Below are 16,054 nucleotides of genomic sequence, written 5' to 3'. Positions count from 1 at the left end.
TCAAAAATAAATAAATAAATAAATAAATAAATAAATAAATAAATAAATATTCAAGAAAGCCTTCCAAAGAGCGAAATAAGGCGTGCCCACTCTGGGTGTGTGGGATAAGCATAAAAAGAATCGATTTTCATCGAACATTCACAAATGTGCGTTTTAAGAACTACCCTCTGCATCCAGCCAGAAACCTAGACAGCAGTAAACATCACGTACACATTTACTGTCTTTGGGGAAAATGCTATACTCTAGGAACTAAGATAATAAACATTACCTTATGAAACTGGTGCACTTTCAGCAAATAAAAAAGTGCCTTGAGAATTGAGATGTTGAGAGAAGGAGGAAAGAACACCGCAAAAGCCCGGCTATTTTAAAAGCATGTGTGTGTGTACTCTTGTCTTCTCCTTTCCTACCCCATCATACCCCTACCCAGTGCTCAACCAGGCCGGCATTACCCTCCCCAAAACCAATCTCTTCTCTAGTTCGCTTCCTTTCCAGCACTTCTCACACTCTGTAATGATGCTGCTTATTGATTTTCACCCTCTACATTTTACCACGGCAGTGGCTTCCTTTACTGAGGTCTGCATGGCGAAAATAGTGCGCATCTGGTATGCTCAACTGGCTGAACCCAACCTACTGTGTTCAACAGGGTCCACACAGCAAGCTCCAGGCTGGGCCAGCCCAGGCTCAGGAGCGAGACTCAGCGAGGCCCGGCCCAGGCTCCAAGGTGCTCGTGCGGGTGGGCGATCGGCGTCGGTTCAGGAGGGACTGTGGGGGCCGAAGGGTCTCTGTCCGAGAGGGAGCAATAACTTCTTGCAATTAGTATTTGACAGATCAGAACAGAATGAGTACCCAAGCACAAAACGGCTGGAAAAACTGATTCAGGGAGTTGTAATTATCCCACATGTCACCTTTTTATTTTTATTAATATTTAGAAAGCCGAAAGTCACTTTTACGGTACTTTCCCCATCTAAGGTTTGGGGAAGCTCTTGTAGTCCTACCTTTAGTCATCATAGGAAGACAAAACTGCTTTTGGTTCTCTTCCTATGTTAGGTGGCTTGCTTAATATAGGCATATATCCTTCCATTCCCTATCTGTTGCTAACCAGCCAGGTCACCAAGTTTAAAGGCAATTTTCTATGTACCTCATGTGTACATGAAATTACCAGTTAAATATTTTCATATTTTTACCTATTGGAAATTTATAATTATGATAATGGACCTGTATGGTTTCATTTTCCTGTATACTTTATGTATTAGTTGCTTCATACACCTGTTGTATCATAGATGCCATCACTTAAAAGAAAATATCCTAGCAAAACAAAATTAATAAGCCAAGCAAGGATGCTAATAGGGAAGATGGTGAGGGGCATGTTTCTAATGCCTCCATGGCATTTGTAATGAGAGCAAAATAAAGCTTCTAGTGGGTTTTTGTGTATTTGTCAAATTAAAATGAAATACAGTGAAAGAAAGAAAAAGTATACAGAAGCAAAGCACTTCCAACATTATACCTGGTGATGCATGATGAATTGAACTCAAAGCCACTTCCTTATGCAGGGTACAAATTCTGACAGAATGCTTGAGAAATGGGCAGAGAAAGTATGCTTCATCTATGCTTGGTCTTCCAAGCAACCGTTTCCCATTTTCGTCTCATCTGTCCCAAGAGGACCCTACATTCTAGGCCAATTGTGTCCCCAGACCTTCCTTCTTTCCATTTTTATATGAAGCCAGAAGATGTTTTAAGCATAAAATATGTATTTTTTTGCATCTGGATGAATAAAAATTGATACCATAATCAAGAATAAAAGAAGCATAAAAATGATTACAGTAAGCATAAAAATGGAGGTATAAAGAATACTTTCTCAAAGTCCCTTAAGATCTGTAAATTTGTCAGCAAAAATTTGTGCTATGTTGGAGGCATTCACATCAGGAAATGATTTAGCAAATGTAAATCATCTATTATCATGTAAGTGATCAATGAGAGATTGAGCACAGACATTGTCCAAAGGATAAGCTTGAATAACCTTCCAAATATGTAAAGAATCATTGTAAGACAAATCAGTAATGCAAAAAGTGGTGGATTTCTAAACACAATGAAAGGTAATTTGTTCTTGTAAAATAGATATTCCTTTCCCAACCATCACACATTTTTTTTAAGTACATCAATCTGTGTCTGAAGCCAAACATCTATTTAAGCATGCTCTATTAAGAGTTCATGAGAGTGCTTATGCCATTATTCTACAATGTGTTTTGTCTGCAAGGACGTATGTAAACCAAAGCAGCCACAGAAGGAGTGTCAACAACAGCAATAAGATTAAGAATTACAACTATTACTATACTGAACATGGGCTTTGTCTTTTCAATATCTTTTTCAAGTATTCTACAATATTATATAGAGTATTTTGAGCCCAAGAACAACCCAAGATACTGGCAGCCAAATATGTGTATGCTTTTGTAATATCATAAGTTATTGATTATGAAGATTAAACTTAACAGAGGAATTAATACATAAATATAATTAACAATCATAAAAATTAATTCCAGTTGTAAAATTAATTCTTCCAACAAAAATACATGTGGTAGTGGTACACAAGCAGTAACATTACTACTTCCAGGTTTGAGAGCTCTCTTCTTATTGGTTCCCAGAAAACATAAAAAATGTATGCACTGAGTGATTTTGTCAGCCAGGCTCCTGGCTAAACTCCAGCCTTTAGCTAGAATTTAGTCAGGAGATTGGCTATAAACAAACTCAGAAAGAAAATCTGTTCCAGAGACCTGCAGGAGACAGAAACATTAGATACCCAGTAAAAGCAAAGAATTTCTGAGATTCCCCATGCTTCGGCAAATAGTCACCTGTTACTATTTGCAGTGCAGGAAATGTGCTCGTGTCTCAGAAGTAACTGCTTCAGCCATAATATCTGTGATTTTTTATTAGCCTTTGATTATTCATTTTTGTAATCAAATTTTAGTTTGGAAGTCAATACCTGACAGAAACCAGGAATGTACTGATGATATGTGCCATTGGAGGAACCACTATGATAATTGGTAAATTGTGGAATAGCTTCAGGCATCTCGGTTTGGGAAATATTCAAGTGGCAGATTCCACAATCAGTGTGTTTAGGGAGTCTGATATGGCATTTCTGAATGCAATACCAGTAAGCTGCAATTAGCTGCAGAGAATAATAATCAGCCATCCGTAGGCAGAAATGTTGGATTTCAGGAAGAGAGGCAATATGCACACCCAAGAAGTGGGATATCAACTCCAAATTACCTTGCAGTGGTTTTCTCTTTGATAACTGTATCTGGTCAGAGGTAAATTGCATTTTTTTTCTTTCATCCACTTTTGCTTTTATTTTTCTGCCGGACCACCTATTAAGATGGTAGGAGGAAACAAGTCAGCCGCTCTAAAGGAAATCTCCAAAGTTACCACAGTAGAATGGAGGTTGGTGGAATGTTCCTATTGGTGGAATGGAGATCACACTCCTCAATGGTTCATATCCCTTGAACAATTTGAAAGCTCACACTCTTGGTGTCTGAGGCAAGAAGAGCTACTAACACTTTCAGCAGAGCAGGTCCTTACTAGTTATGCTCTGGCTATATTCCATTTCTCAGATGCTTGTCCCTATAACCAAATCCAGATCGTATAGCACTAAGTAGCAGTCAATGTTGAATTATTACATATCAGACCTTAGTCATGTGCCGGTGTCTCCAGGGATGGTTCCATTGGGTGTCACAAATATGGGTGCTGGATGTGTGAGGGAATGAGTTGTAAGAACAAATATAAACATTATCTGGGACACTTAGAAACATAGTATAAAATAAGCAGATGCTTAAGAAAGACTCAAATATTTTCTGGATCTAAATACCAGTAGAGAAAATTTAGAGTTTTCCTACAATTTTTGGAATAGTGTAATTATACAGTTGGGAATTTTGGGGAATATCTAATTAACTAATTGTAATACAAAAACTCTCTATAATGAGGACATGCTATGTTGAAGAGATAAGAGAAAGACAAAAAAAGGAAGTGGTGAAACTCAGTTACTAGAGAACAATGATGACAAGATTTAAATGGACCCTTAGTGATTGCAGAAAAATTCTTGAAAGAAAGTCAAAATTTGTGTGGATTTTACTGTGGCAGGACTTAAAGACAGCTAGGAATTTCATGGAAGTTATTCATCATAAAGCAGTCTAGGGGAAGATAAGTTTATGCCTTGTGGGTGAATATCTATCGCAACTTTTACCTATGCTGCCAAATTTAACATGAACAACCTAGGAATAACCACATTCCTTATTCTGTTGAATGAAACAACCAAGAGATAAGAACTGAAGTTTGGTACAATTAGGACTTAAGTAGAAAACTGGTAGATATTCAAGAATTAGAGGCCTAAAGTCATCCCCGGTGTGGATTTGGTATCTTTTTTTTAATTTTCTTTTTATTTATTTATTTATTAAAAATTTCCACCTCCCCATATCCTCCCATTTCCCTTTACTCTCTCCAGTCCCCCTAACCCTACCTCTCCAGTCATAAGAGAAGTCAGGGTGCCCTGCCTTGAGTAAAGTGTATGGCCCTCCCCCTCCATCCAGTTCTAAGAAGGTGTGCATCCAAACAGACTGGGCTCCCAAAAAACCAGTACCTTTGTCTTAGAATCAAAACCCTGTGTCATTGTCATTGGCTTCTCAGTCAGCCCTCATTTTTAGGCACATTCAGGGAGTCCTGTTTGATCACATGCTCGTTCAGTCCCATTACAGCTTGCCATGGTGTGATCCCAATGTCCCCGTGGGTGGATGCACCCCTCATGTTCCTGACTTCCTTTCTTCTGTTTTCCCTCATTTTGCTCTTCATCTGGGCCTTGGGAACTGAGTCCTGTGCTCCAATGTGGGTCTCTGTCTATATCCCCTCCATCACCAGATGAACGTTCTATGATGATATGCAAGATATTCATCAGTATGGCTATGGGATAAGGCCAGTTCAGGCACCCTCTTCTCTGCTGCCCAAGGACCTAGCTGGGGAAATCCCCATGGGCAACTGGGAACCCCTATATAGCAAGTCTCTTGCACACCCTATAATGGCTCCCTTATTTAAGACATATTCTTTCCTGTTACTATATCTACGTTTCCTCCATCTCAACCACTTTGGAAATCAGTGTGGTGGTTTCTCAGGAAACTGGAGTCAACCTTCCTCAGGTTCCCACAATTCCATTCTGAGGAATATACCCAAGAGATGCCCAATCATACTACAAGAGATTTTGTTTAACTATGTTCATAGCAGCACGATTTGTAATAGCCAGAACCTGGAAACAACCTAGGTGCCTCTCAATAAAAGGATGGATAAAGAAGTTGTGGCACATATACACTTTATACTCAGCAATAAAAAATAATTACATCTTGAATTTTGAATGCAAATGGTTGCAAATAGGAAACACTTTACTGAGTGAGATAACCCAGACCCCAAAAATGAATATGGTATATACTTACTCATAAGTGGATTCTAGCCATAAATAAAGCATATTGAGCCTATAATTCGTGATACTACAGAAGCTAAATAAGAAAGTGAACCCAAAGAAAACATATATTTATCCTCCTGGATATTGGAAAGACAAGATCGCATGGCAAATGTGGGGAGCACAGAGGTGGTTGGAAGGAAGGGGTGATGTGGAGAGAGAATGAATTGGGTATCTTAAAGGTAGAGTGGGTAGTAGTTTTTCATGTCTTATCTGAATACGTAGGTTTATGGAATAGCTCTAGGCATTCTCACAGTTACTCTCTATACTAAGATAACAATTGTTTCTAAGATTTACAGAAGCCAAAGTCCATAGAAAAATGAGACTTAAGCTGAGGGATCCAAGCCTGATACATAAATGTAATTTAAGGAAAAGGAGAACTGCCAAATCCAAATCTATCAATTCATTTCTTGGTGGGAGAAATTAGGAATTCCATTTATGAGATCTATGTGATGGATGTTTTTACACCCAGGGAAAACTAATTTGAATTTTGCACATCCTAACAAATTGGAGGATCATATTTACATTTGTATATAACACTTATATGTCGTAGATATTAATGGTGACAATACATCAGAACTATACATCCTGCAGAAGACCATGCCTTTATAAAGCTTAGTCTGTAATTAGCTTTGACTTTCTCAGAATAGATGACAATGAAATTTGCAAATCTTCATTATCTTTTGTATCACTGCAAGGCTTTTTTAATTTTTTAAAATTTTATATGCATTGGTATTTTACTATGAGTTACCTTCTCTTCACATCACTGAGCTATTTCCAATCTAGTTTAAGAAATAATATTTCTGGTGAGTTTCTGCTGATGCACAATTATTTAGGTATGAGAATATATGATTAGGAATCAGATTATTTCTATGTGATTCTAAAAGAAATAAAAAAATTCGGTATGGTTTTATAATCAATTTAGTCTCATTTTTTAGTCTATTAAAGACATGTGTGGTGTTCTTTCCAAACCAGGCTCTTAATCATAATCCTCAGAGTTACTTCATTTCACCCATGTATTTTGGGGCACTTTGATAAAAAAAAAAAATCTGATTGTTCTTGATTCTTGCTATTGTGCCATGTTGCACATGAGAGGGAGAAATTTTGTTCCTTCTAAATGAAGCCATAACATGCAGATTAAATTTCAGTCATATCTCATGTATTCTATTCCTGTGAAGCTTCTAATAGCAATAGAGGGATTTTTGTTCTTTGAGAACATAATTGTGTAGGAACATCAAAAATAGATGATTTTCATCATATTGGGACATGCAATTATAATTTTGAAATGTTCTTTTAGCTTGAGTGTGGAATTATAAGATGTCTGTGTCCAAGAAGCACATCTGATAAAAATGTATTGATACCTATGTTAAAATATTCTATTTTTTTATAATAAAGGGGGTTATAATTTCATATTATCTCACAAATTGTACTGTTACATTTTCATTTCCATTCCTATATATATGTTTATGTATGGCATATGCATATATGAGCTTCTTCATATATATACACACATATATATATAGGTATAATTGCTTTATATAGTTTAGAATTTCTTGTGTAAGTGCAGTATTTATATTACTTTGCAATTCTTCCTCCTACTGTATTCTTTACTAATACAGATATTCAGTGAAATATCTGCATTAGAAAATGTCAAGATAAATAAAATAAGTAGGACTTTTTATATTATTGTACATATGCAAATATCATAAACTGTATAAAGAATGTGATGATTATATGTAACCATTTTAGCTTATAATTTTGAAGTTTAAAACTATCAATATTATTTTACAGTAAAAGCTGATCTTTTGTGTTTATGCATGAAATTATTGTCCATGACATTTTTGCCATGTGTGAGAATTTGAGAGGGTTTCTCATCTTTGACAGCATTACAATTTCTGATGTCATTTTGCTTACACTATTTTTGTTTTTAATTGCTTTTTTTACTTTTTAGTTGGAGTTATTATTTTCTAAACTTATTTTTTTAATATACTCTCCTGATTGAGAGGTGATGTATGCTGTGAGTTGGTTTGATTGCCATTGGCTAATTAACAAGATGCCTTCAACCAATGCCTTTACAAAGTATAGCCAGGCTGAAAGAAATAAATAGAGAGAGTAGACAGATTCTGGGAGAATACATGTAGCTATTGCTGAGGCTGATGCCTCCAATGGTGCCTTCCCAAACTGTGCCATTAAGTTATGTAGTAATGAACAGATTTGTGAATATTGGTTAGTTTAGGAGTAAGCAGCTAGGTAAAACACACTTAGGGAAAAAATTGGCCAAATAGTACTGCAAATAATATAGTTTCTTAGTTATTATTTCATGTCAGGGCAGCTATGAAATGAACCAGCAGTGTTGTCAACTATATCCATGTAAAATCTGAGAAATCATAAAAAGAAATGCTAGACACAGAAGGACAGAGTTAAGCATAGCTTTTTGGCATTATTTTCTTGGGAGGAATCTGATTGCTAGTATCAAGCTGAGGCATTATTTTTATTTTCAGACAGGACTTCCTGACTCAGTGGAAGCCACAAAATCTTCAAAACTCAGTTAAGAAAGCTCCCTGGTTCACGCTAGTTGCAGGATTAACTAAGATACTTTCGGGTGGTGCGGCTGCAGAACATTTAACTGGGGGTTGTGATCAGAAAACTACAACTTACTTAACTGCAATACAGTCGTGGGGAGACCTTGGATGAGACCCAAGCTTGGACCTGGGTCGGAGAGAAATGCTCTCAGAGGTAGTAAACATGCCTTCACCATGATGGACTAAGTGGAACTGACAGGCATGATGGCAGAGTTATTCCTAGCCATTCCTGCTCAGCATTTAAAAAATGCTTCTGGTCAGAAAATAGTTATAGCTATAAAATAAACAACTGGTTGCAAAAATATAAAACAAAATCTTTAAACAGACAAAGTATAGATAATTATAGATAAAATGAGTAAAAAAATAAGTCATGTATAGATGGAAAATACACACAAAAACGGGGTGATGTACATTATTGTCTTTATTTTTGACTGTTGTTGCATGGAGAGTTGGATCTTTTGTTCCACCCGGCCATCCTCCAGCTTTCACTTGAAATAATCACACAGAAACTGTGTCCTTTACAACACTGCCTGGCACATTAGCTCTAACTTCTTATTCGCTAGCTTTACATGTTAGTTTAAACCATTTCCATTAAATCTGTGTATTGCCACGTGACTGTGACTTACCAGCAAGATTCTACCCAGCATTGTCTCAGGCAGGAGATCCATGGCAGCTCTCATTCTTTCCCCAAAATTCAGTTCAGTCTATTCCATGCCTACCTAAGTTCTGTCCTATCAACTATACCAAGGCAGTTTATTAGTTCATTACCAATGAAAGCAACACAAAAACAGAAAGAACTCCCACACCAGACTGTAAATGAGTTAAGTACAGAGGGATATTTCATAGTATGTGGTGCTAATCTAAACCAGCATATATGTTTTAAAGATATCTAGACTTCACAATTTAGTTCTAGTTGTATATTATATTTGTATATAATTCATTCTATCATATTATATGTAACATTTAATTATAATTTGACTGCATATAAACTACACATATAAACCGGCAAAAACCAATTATAAAAAATCAGCAAATAAGATGCATTGGCAGCCCAGATTCGCAATCAAAAATCTCCAAACATGAATGAAGGCTTGCATGTATATAGGTATATTCAAGGCAAAAGCAGCTGCTGGCTCATTCCCACTGTCACATTGCCAGGTTTGTAGGCATTTAACCGGAGGTAAAACCCGGTTTAAAGTCCCCCGTCATTTTCTCTGCTTCTTTAGACAACACAGGGAGAGGAGGGAGACACAGGTGACTCATCAACTTTGGATGAAATCACCATGTTACATGCAGTCCTGTGCTTTCCGGTCCATGGTTTGAGATCTCTCTTCTCATTGGTTCCAAGATAGCATAAAAAGGTCTGCACTGAGTGATTTTGCCAGTGGGGCTTTGACTAACGTCCTGCTAAAAGCTGGACGTTAGTCAAAGCCTCACTGTAAACAACCCCAGAGGAAAAAAAAATGTGTCGCAGAGACCTGCAGGATACAGAAGCAATAGGGAAAGCGAGGAATTTGTGCTATTCCCCATGTTCTCACGAAGAGTCACCTGTTTCCCTTCGCAGTACAGGAAATGTGCTCGAGTCTAACGACACTTCTCAGCTATGAAATCTGTGATTCCTAGGTGAGCCCTAGCTTTCGTATTTTCTAAAATGAAGATTTTCTTAAAAATTCTATACTCGAAAAAAATAAAAATAAAAACGGGTTTTACTCTTCTGATGCGTCTTTGGAGGCCACTCTAAGATAATTGCTATGTTGGCAAATAGCCTTAGATACCTGGGAATATGAAAATTTCAAGTGTCTAATTGCCCCATCAGTACGCTTAGGGACTCTGACACAGCATTTCTGAGTGTGATACCAGGAAGCTGCAATCGGCAGCACAGAATCACAATCAGCCATAAGCGGGAGAAACGGAAATTTACAGGTAGATAGGTCGGATACAGACACAAGAAGTCAGATATATGATCACATCTTGGTTAATTCACAATGATTTCCCCTTTTTGATAATTGGATTCTGGTCCTAAGTAAACTAAATTTTTCCCAGTTATCCATTTTATTTCATTTTTTTTTTTTTCTGTCAGAGGAAACATTGAGGTTGGGGGAGAAATGAGTCAGCAGCTGTGATAGATATCTCCAAGGTAACCACAGGCTTTGTTCCTATTGGTGGAATTGAGATCACACTCCTCATTGTTCAGGGAAAAATTTGAATGCACACTCTCCTTCAGCCCGCGGCAAGAAGAGCTAATAATATCATCAGCATAGCAGCTCCTTCCTAGTCAGCCTCTGGGAATATGCTAGCTCTCAGCTACAAATGTTTATAACTGAAACCGGAAGGTACATTGGCCCAGACCCAGCAGACTGCCCGTGACATCTTAATGAGAAAACGCCCAGGGAAATTAGCAGTCTGGTAATGGTTTATTCCCACTATTACCTTTCTGAATCATCATGTCCATCCCCGTTTCTGAAACTTTTCCTTCTCTTTAATCTTGTGGTACCACTGTCTCTGTCTTGAAACACTGCAGTATCTGCAAAAAATTTTTCAATTCAGGTTTCAATATCTGACAGCATCAAGGGGAGTCATGAACTTTACTCTATTCACGGAGTTTCATTGTAAAAATTGGTTGGCAATGCAGTTTTTTTTATATACAAAATCTTAGACTCATTGAAAATATCATGTAGTAATATATGAAAGCACTTCTGTATCTGTCATTAAAGACTCTGAATTTAAATGAGGTTTCGAAGAGGAAACATACTTCTTACAATCCTATTGCATTTTAGGTTTTCACATGCTCAAATTTGTTGTTGGTTAAAATAGTCTTTGTGTTTTTTAATATAAATACTCATGTACATAAATCTTTCATACTGTATGCCCATTCTTAATTAGGAAATCTGACAGCCTGAGGTTTTTTGGAAATCATGTGTTTATTGATGGTGGCAGGTAGGTATTACATACTTCCCATGAAAATAATTAACACAATAGATTTCTATGTTATTGTGTCTTGTTGTTGTATGCTTTGAACAAGTGCAGATCTTCTCTTGTAGCTTCCATAGCAGACTCTAAATCTGTATGTCTGCTAGTAACGTTGAGACTCGAAAACATTGGTACTTTAAATGAAGAACCGCCATTTCCATCTGTCACAATATTTCTGCCATCTTTAAAATATAAATGCACGAAGGTTTCAAATAGTTTTATGGGCAAAAACATTAAAACATTGTAACACAAAGCCTGTTATTTTCTATAGAAAGCTCTTTCCTGCTCATGTTATTTTCCTACTACTGCCAAAGATCATCTCTGATGAGTGTCAAATTATGCTCAGATGTATGAACTTATATATATATTTCATTAGACTATGGAAGAATAAAATATATTATATTTATGAAAGTCTGTCACCATTGTAGTCATAGATTCCTAGCCATTAAGGCTGTTTGAGTTATGCCTTACATCATGTAGTCTTATTAACACTATTTATTTGATTTCTGTCCTGATTTTTTGGCTATTATGACAAAAATACTTCTGAAGATTTCTCACTATTTTCTCTTTTTGCCTGTAGCTAATGAGAGGATTTATCTGCAATAATTGCACAAGTAGTCAATCACACTTAAATTCCTCATAATAGAGATGTATTAACATTCTATAATGATGAAACTATGTAGAAACTTCCAAAGCAGGTTTTCCACTGTATTGGCATTGTAAGCATATTTTCAAATTGGTCTGGAATGTCTAGTTTTGCAACTACAGCCATGACTTTGGCCAATAACCAAATGAAGTATCATACTAATGGATCTGAGTGAGAAATAGCTGATATGCCTCACAGTTTAAGAAGTTCAGTTTTCCTTCCATAGACAACTGTTCTATGTTCAAATAGCTGTCCGTGTCCTTCCTTATTGAAGATTTTCTTTGTTACCCTTTTATCAAGAGTCTTTTAAATACCATTATTTCCGATATCACTAAGACATTTTCAAGTTTATTTCCCATTAATATTATCTAAGATTTCCACATCATAATAATTGTTCCTTTAATGCCCATATAATAAGTGATTTTGTTAAAAATTTGAGTAGAATTTTGGTATTAATAATATATTGTTTAAACACTGGCCAGAGAGACATACATATATATCAATTTAGAGATATAGAACTGGAAAAATAAAACTATATATGTATATGTATATGAATATGAATATGTACATATATATGCAAAGGCATATAATTATTATAAAGTCTGAGTTTCAATTAAAAACTCTGGACAAAAATGTAGCATGTTCTTGTACAAAAATGTAGCATGTGTTAGCCATTTCAATTATATACGGAATAAAGCATTCTGAAAGTCAAATAAAATAAGAAAAAAAATTCAGTTTTACAATCTCTCTCCTAATACACTCTGAAGCACCTCAATTACTTTCCAATATTCATATAAGCTTATATGTATACATGTATGACATTTACATATTCATACATACATATGCATGTATGTGTATCCTTTCTTAATATAGTTTAGAATTTTATACATGAGCACTGCATTTATCTTATTTTATACTCAATTCTACTTCTTTCTTTAAAAATATATCTGTACGAAAATTGATAGAATGAATCTCTCTATTTGATAAAATTTGCACTGGTCCATAGGTAAATCAAGTGATACTCTAGAAGGGGAGTGAGAATGGGATGGGACAAGAGACACAACAGATGGAGACAAGACAGGATTCCGATAAAGTCTTGTTTAGTCAAGGAAACAATCAAGGCAAATATAAGGTAAAGAAAAAGAGGAAATACTCCTTGTACATGGGTAACTAGGTGACTTATTGGCAACCTAACCATGATCTAATGGTCAGGCTTAAAATTCTAATAACCTAACTCAAAATATAGAACAGTCAGAATGTTTAGAACACGGGAACACTGGATCAATAACTTCTTTCAGAGTTTGTATTTGACAGATTGAAACAAGCACAAAAGGGTAGGAGAAAAAGTTTCAGGTGCAGTGAGTCTCCCACAGGATCCCGTTTTAATTTTTATTAATTTTTAGAAAGCCGAAAGTCACTTGAGGGGACTGTCCCTAACTTAGGTTGGGGGAAGCTCCTGTAGTCCCATCCTTAGTCATCATAGGAAGACAGAACTGCATTTAATTCTTTTGCCGTCTTAGGTGGCATTCTTAACATAGGTGTACATCCTCCTGTTACCCTGTCTCCCTAACCGGCCCATCACACCAGGTTTAAAGACAATTTTATGTGTACCTCATGTGTGCATGATCTTACCAGTTAAATATTGTCATTTTTTTATTGTTGGTGATGTCTAATTATGATAACGGACCTGTATAGTTTTTATTTTCTTGTATAGTTTATATGTTAGTTGCCTTATACACCTGTTGTTTTATAAGTGCCATCAACTTAAAAAAAAAGTTCCTTGCAAAACCAAAATTATTAAGCAATGCAAGATGCTAACAAGGGAAGATGGTAGGGGGCACATTGCTAATGTCTCCATGGCATTCATAAGGAGGGCAAAATAAAGCTTCTAGAAGGTGTTTGCGTATTTTCCAAATTAAATAAAAATACAATGAAATAAAGCAAAAGTATACAGAAACAAAGTACTTGTAAAACTATACCTGGTAATGCATGATAAGGTTACTCCTTATTTCGGGTACAGCTTCTGACAGAAAGTTTGAGAAATGGGCAGAGAAACTATGCTTTCATCTATGCTTGGTCTGCCAAGCACCTGTTTCCCAACTTTGTCTCATCTTCCCAGGAGGAGCCCAAGAATAACCCAAGTAACATGCAGCCAAATAGGTGTATGCTGTTGTAATATCATAAGTGATTTATTATGAGGATTAAACTTATCAGAGGAATTAATGCATAAATACAATTGACAATCACCAATTAATTTCAGTTGTAAAATCGATTCTTAAAAAAAAAAAAAAAAAGGTAGTGTCACACAAGCAGTAAAATTAGTACTTCCAAATAAGGGAATTTTGTAAGTAGAAGCAGATACTACTATAGCAATAAATGAGCCATTTAAAAGCTGAATAGGTTTTAAGGGAGCCACAATCTTCTGAATTGCTGTAGGGGCAGTGAATAAGGCAATGAGATTATCAATGATTCTTCCATCTCTTCATGCCAGAAGATGTATTCCAGTTATCATTTCTCTCTTGGCTCAATTCAACCTGGTAACATTAAGCAAATCACAAGTGGTAATATTTCATTCATAACAATTTTATTAAAGTGACCATAAGTGCCCTAATGGATCTGTTTATTTTGAATTATTGTGCCAAATTTTCCTAAACAATTTGTTCAAATTAATGGCTGATATTTTAAACCATAATAAGTAAAATCTGGACACCGAGGTGATGATAATTCATAATTTTGAATAGTTTTGTCCAGGTCTGATTTATGGTCCATGCGGACCATCTTTGATAATGAGTGCGAGATCTACATATTTTAATACCAGGTTGTAACCCATGTTGTAATCCCACTGATAAACAAGGACAATTTTCAAAGCTTATTGGCTTTCTATCATCCATTTAAATAAAATTATAATAGGTCCTATCAAAATTTTCAGATATGTCAAGTCATTCCAAGGAGGAGAGAGAATACCTACAGTGATGTACACTAAAACATCAGTGTCTCCCCAAAAGAGAGGATGGAACGTAGGTGTTAAGGGACATAAGTACAATAACTTACAGCTGATTCCTGAACAGAAGGGACAATTTACAGAGCACATATGGCCAGAAAAATTATTTGACTGTAACCGGTCTTTTGGATTGCTGGACAATAATCTGACCACAGGGCACAAGAGATTTCACTTGACCCCAAGTTGATGATTATGGTGAAGGCTAATGTGGTCGAGGTCACTTCCTTGAGTATAATTTTACCATGGCCAATATTGGAATTTCTTTTTCAGGAGCCATAATTGTCACTCATCCTGCAGAGAGACAATACCATACCCTCTCCCTTTCTCCATTAGCAATGCAGGCTGTTGTTCAGTATCTATGGCAATTTTTCTGCTAGTTCAAAATTTGGTGTATAAGAAAATATTTGTCTACTCTAGTTAGAATATCCCTTTGGGGCAGATTTACAAAATTAAATATGTATTAATGATAAGTTTCCCTAATTCTTACCAATATGTCACATTAATTCCTTACCAAAATCTTCCTTTGTAAAATTTCAATTTTCTGTTTTAAAATGTAATTGACTTCAAAATGTGATTAGTTTATCAAAATGGAATTTTATATTGAACATGTAGATGATTATTATTAGCATGTAAATGTTCACATTCCTCTTGAACAATAGAAAAGGCTACCAATCATCCCTTGGAGCATTTCCAAATTTTCAAATGTCAGATCTCCAGACATTTTTCATGTGATCATAGGTTATAACCTATTCATAAAGGCATTTTGAATACGCTCTTTAACAAATTTCTATTTTGCCTGATTTGTCCATATCCAAAGCATTTTAAATCTTTTAAATTTTTTATTTTCTTTTGCCAATTATAATAAATTGTGACCATAGTTTCAGCAGCCAATTGCAGTTTTTTACTTTCAGATGAAATATCTTTTCATACTTTCCTATAACTATTAATATTTCCTGTTTCCTGAACTGATAGCATAGCTCATTATAACACACCTTGGCATTTTTATATGCTTGGCCTCTTCAGAAGTTATTCCCTTGCTTCTTCTCCAATTACAGGCTTTCTATTTCTTGTTTTAGTCGAGCGTGGAATTCAATATAAGGCTCATTAGATTTCTGGATAACTTTAATCCATGAACCATCGTTCTCTCCCATGGAGCAAAGATGCTCCAAGCCTATTCCTCTCAGTTATTCATGTATTTCAATGGGGGTATTAGGCTGATGATTAGGGTCATCACAAGCTCTACTTGCTTGTTAACATAGGAAAAATAATTTCCCTCAGCACAGGTTTGATGCTGATTGCATTAATTTGATACCCCTTATTTGCCACTGAAAATATTTAGGCTCCTTTTTGATTCATTTGTC

The 16,054-nt window shown here is 35.8% G+C and overlaps 1 long non-coding RNA gene across 1 annotated transcript in view; it reads right to left on the bottom strand.

Moving 5' to 3' along the window:
* LOC126492905 (uncharacterized) overlaps nucleotides 1–16,054 on the bottom strand; it is a 36,238-nt gene that overhangs the window by 5,718 nt on the left and 14,466 nt on the right. The window contains exon 4 of the long non-coding RNA XR_007589703.1: nucleotides 10,507–10,600. This is a non-coding gene — a long non-coding RNA (uncharacterized lncRNA). The remainder of the gene's footprint in view (nucleotides 1–10,506; nucleotides 10,601–16,054) is intronic.

The sequence above is a fragment of the Alexandromys fortis genome, unplaced genomic scaffold, assembly GCF_014885135.2.
Source record: "Alexandromys fortis isolate MF-2015 unplaced genomic scaffold, M_Fortis_MF-2015_v1.1 scaffold_294, whole genome shotgun sequence".
In the NCBI taxonomy this organism is placed as follows: domain Eukaryota; kingdom Metazoa; phylum Chordata; class Mammalia; order Rodentia; family Cricetidae; genus Alexandromys; species Alexandromys fortis.
The sequence above is the reverse complement of the archived record's forward strand: the minus strand, read 5'-3'. Positions and strand labels throughout refer to the sequence as shown.